The sequence below is a fragment of the Nilaparvata lugens genome, chromosome 1 (genome assembly GCF_014356525.2).
Source record: "Nilaparvata lugens isolate BPH chromosome 1, ASM1435652v1, whole genome shotgun sequence".
In the NCBI taxonomy this organism is placed as follows: domain Eukaryota; kingdom Metazoa; phylum Arthropoda; class Insecta; order Hemiptera; family Delphacidae; genus Nilaparvata; species Nilaparvata lugens.
Genome location: NC_052504.1, coordinates 71,507,770 through 71,512,792, shown reverse-complemented (window position 1 = coordinate 71,512,792; position 5,023 = coordinate 71,507,770).

The window sequence follows — 5,023 nt, the reverse complement described above, 5'->3', positions numbered from 1 at the left end:
CTGTTGAGTCAATGTTGTAATGTATTCAAAAATATATTGAATTCATAGAATACAAGACTAGTATATTTTTACTAAAATACAGAGTTTTGCCACTTTAAGAATTTTTTTGAAAGTATATCCTTACAGTGTGATCTTGACCTATATTGTCATTTAATACTTTTACCCTCTCTTCATCAGTCAGTCACTCTTTATAACTAGTTCCGGCTCCGGCCAAACGTTCGACGAACATGAATGAGGGTCGACAAACTTTAAAGAAATCGTCTTGTCTATATAATTCGATAATATAGCATACGATTACATAATATCACAGATGGCTACCTCCAGGATCTTCCCACCTATTGACAAATCGTTAGCTAGACTTTCAATAAAAACGAAGCTGGCTGAGCATAACAGCATGCGTTAGACAAACTTCAGGGACGCCTCCGCTTGTGTTATTATTCCTCAAGATATGTGCATGAGCGAATTTTGACTTATAGTTGGTTTGTTGGGGATGTGTGTGAGAGAGGAACAGATATAAGGAGAAAGTCACGTGCCTACACTTTGTTCAGTGCTGCACGGTTTTTCCAGACTGCAGAGGTAAACAAGGGGAGTGAATATTTAGTGGTCGTAAATTGGTATGTAAGTTTTGTGACTGTACCGCTGTCCCAGGCTCCCCTTACACATATTCATTCATATTAAGATGATGCGCCGAACCGTGATAATGCATAAGAGACAGTGCGTGTAGGAGAGAGAAAGTATGAGTATGATGAGAGTTGGTGAAGTCGAGGGTGCGAGAGTGAGCGAGAGGAAGCTAGTGAAAAGGGACCAGTCGTCACGTGACCGGAGTAGAAGACACCCTACGATTAGGAACTCTGATGCATTTATGTTGTACGATGCTGGAACATATTACACTCACATATAAGCAGTGTTTCATTTTCAGATGATCATAAAACTGGGAAGAATGTCTCCTGTTATGTGAATAGCATCACATCATGAGTTTCCTTGAACATTTTCATGCGAGATGGAAGTGAGAGAACTTAGAGATCCATTTAGAATTTACCCATCTCGGCTTGCTTCAAATTTTTTATTTCAGCTCAATTATTCATGGAGCTACAATCTGAAATCTATAATTATTTGAATCCGAATGAGTAGATCGAATAATATATTAAAATCTGAATTATATTTATAGAAATATTCTATTCCCAAGCTATGAACATAAATTCACGATCTCTAAAATCAATTAAGAAAAGTGGATGATTCACTGATGTCTATAAGATTCCTACACCTTGTTTCATCATCAGGATTTTTACTTTGGAAAAATAGAAATTCAGAGAAAAATGTCAATAATTCCCATTATGTTCGTTACTGTTTGCATGCATTTCACTTGCGACAGTGTCTCGCACTAATATATTACGATACATTCTTTCTGAGAGCTCATAGTAAAAGAGATGTTACGTACTTTACACCTATGAGGGAAGCAATTCAACTTGAGAATGAATCTAGTAATAGTTCTTCAAAATAGTTGAGAATATTTAGAGAAATAGTTCGTTCAATGAGCTTATTCCAGAAATATTTTAAAATGAATTGTCTGCTGTAATAGTTGAGCTGTAATAAGCAGGATGGCTAGTACTTGCAACTCAGATCATCATGAACAACGGAAACAATAACGTAACTTATTCTGAGTAGTTGGTTATAGGTTAGAGGTCATCCTGAAATCAGAAAGTCAATCAATATTCAATTATAATTATAAGTCAGACTTGTGTACATCACCTGTCCTAATCGATGCAAATAGCTGTTGGAGGGTTGCGCTTAACAGCATCTTATAATGCCCCTAAATTGATGTCATTTGCATAAGCAACATTCCCGATAATGATAATCGTTGCTGATGAATGGTAATCCATTGTTTAAGCTTCGGACCAATCAGGTGTCTTGTTTCGTCAATTAATGGGGTTAATCATGCGACAAAGTGACTCTCAATATTATACAGTTTTGCACAGCTGCAAATTGTGAACGCAATGACTCATGGGTTCGACTATGAATAATATTAAACTTGATCTCAATCGTTAATTTATAATCATTCATAGTCAAACCCATGAGTCATTGCGTTCACAATAATTTGAAGTCATTTTGAAATTACACACGTTTTGACTCTTTTCACCATGATATTAATGTTCTTTGATAGAAGAAACTCTGTGCATGAGGTGAGAGAAATCCACACTGAATGTTACACAGTACAAGGGTAGTCAACTTGCACTGTCGTATGTATAATAAGTGGTGCCACCGACAAAATTTTCCTTCATTGGAAGTAATTCACAACAAAGTTACAATACAGTAACAGGACTGGACTGGTATTGGTGGTTTTGTTCAGGTTCTGTTGTGTAAACCTATTAAATCAGGCATGGCAAGATTAATTGAAGTTTTCTTGACTCTAGCCCGTTCACCTACATGAATTAGGTATAGACTCAGGTATTTTCTAGATGTGTCGGCCTATTTCTAAATTCTAAATTTTATTCAAATTATCTTTAAAAAGGGGCAGGCACAATAGATGAATAAATAAATAAATAAATAAATAAAATAAATTAGAGATCCATTTAGAATTTACCCATCTCGGCTTGCTTCAAATTTTTTATTTCAGCTCAATTATTCATGGAGCTACAATCTGAAATCTATAATTATTTGAATCCGAATGAGTAGATCCGAATAATATATTAAAATCTGAATTATATTTATAGAAATATTCTATTCCCAAGCTATGAACATAAATTCACGATCTCTAAAATCAATTAAGAAAAGTGGATGATTCACTGATGTCTATAAGATTCCTACACCTTGTTTCATCATCAGGATTTTTACTTTGGAAAAATTGAAATTCAGAGAAAAATGTCAATAATTCCCATTATGTTCGTTAGTGTTTGCATGCATTTCACTTGCGATAGTGTCTCGCACTAATATATTACGATACATTCTTTCTGAGAGCTCATAGTAGAAGAGATGTTACGTACTTTACACCTATGAGGGAAGCAATTCAACTTGAGAATGAATCTAGTAATAGTTCTTTAAAATAGTTGAGAATATTTAGAGAAATAGTTCGTTCAATGAGCTTATTCCAGAAATATTTTAAAATGAATTGTCTGCTGTAATAGTTGAGCTGTAATAAGCAGGATGGCTAGTACTTGCAACTCAGATCATCATGAACAACGGAAACAATAACGTAACTTATTCTGAGTAGTTAGTTATAGGTTAGAGGTCATCCTGAAATCAGAAAGTCAATCAATATTCAATTATAATTATAAGTCAGACTTGTGTACATCACCTATCCTAATCGATGCAAATAGCTGTTGGAGGGTTGCGCTTAACAGCATCTTATAATGCCCCTAAATTGATGTCATTTGCATAAGCAACATTTCCGATAATGATAATCGTTGCTGATGAATGGTAATCCATTGTTTAAGCTTCGGACCAATCAGGTGTCTTGTTTCGCCAATTAATGGGGTTAATCATGCGACAAAGTGACTCTCAATATTATACAGTTTTGCACAGCTGCAAATTGTGAACGCAATGACTCATGGGTTCGACTATGAATAATATTAAACTTGATCTCAATCGTTAATTTATAATCATTCATAGTCAAACCCATGAGTCATTGCGTTCACAATAATTTGAAGTCATTTTGAAATTACACACGTTTTGACTCTTTTCACCATGATATTAATGTTCTTTGATAGAAGAAACTCTGTGCATGAGGTGAGAGAAATCCACACTGAATGTTACACAGTACAAGGGTAGTCAACTTGCACTGTCTTATGTATTATATTAAGTAGGGCCACCGACAAAATTTTCCTTCATTGGAAGTAATTCACAACAAAGTTACAATACAGTAACAGGACTGGACTGGTATTGGTGGTTTTGTTCAGGTTCTGTTGTGTAAAATCTCGTGAAAAGCAAGCTCTAGATAAATATACAGTTTCTAAAAGATTTTCGATCCCTCAGTTTGTGATCATTTCTAGTGTCTCTGTTGAGTCAATATTGTAATGTATTCAAAAATATATTGAATTCATAGAATACAAGACTAGTATATTTTTACTAAAATACAGAGTTTTGCCACTTTAAGAATTTTTTTGAAAGTATATCCTTACAGTGTGATCTTGACCTATATTGTCATTTAATACTTTTACCCTCTCTTCATCAGTCAGTCACTCTTTATAACTAGTTCCGGCTCCGGCCAAACGTTCGACGAACATGAATGTGAGTCGACAAACTTTAAACAAATCGTCTTGTCTATATAATTCGATAATATAGCATACGATTACATAATATCACACATGGCTACCTCCAGGATCTTCCCACCTATTGACAAATCGTTAGCTAGACTTTCAATAAAAACGAAGCTGGCTGAGCATAACAGCATGCGTTAGACAAACTTCAGGGACGCCTCCGCTTGTGTTATTATTCCTCAAGATATGTGCATGAGCGAATTTTGACTTATAGTTGGTTTGTTGGGGATGTGTGTGAGAGAGGAACAGATATAAGGAGAAAGTCACGTGCCTACACTTTGTTCAGTGCTGCACGGTTTTTCCAGACTGCAGAGGTAAACAAGGGGAGTGAATATTTAGTGGTCGTAAATTGGTATGTAAGTTTTGTGACTGTACCGCTGTCCCAGGCTCCCCTTACACATATTCATTCATATTAAGATGATGCGCCGAACCGTGATAATGCATAAGAGACAGTGCGTGTAGGAGAGAGAAAGTATGAGTATGATGAGAGTTGGTGAAGTCGAGGGTGCGAGAGTGAGCGAGAGGAAGCTAGTGAAAAGGGACCAGTCGTCACGTGACCGGAGTAGAAGACACCCTACGATTAGGAACTCTGATGCATTTATGTTGTACGATGCTGGAACATATTACACTCACATATAAGCAGTGTTTCATTTTCAGATGCTCATAAAACTGGGAAGAATGTCTCCTGTTATGTGAATAGCATCACATCATGAGTTTCCTTGAACATTTTCATGCGAGATGGAAGTGAGAGAACTTAGAATCTACATTTT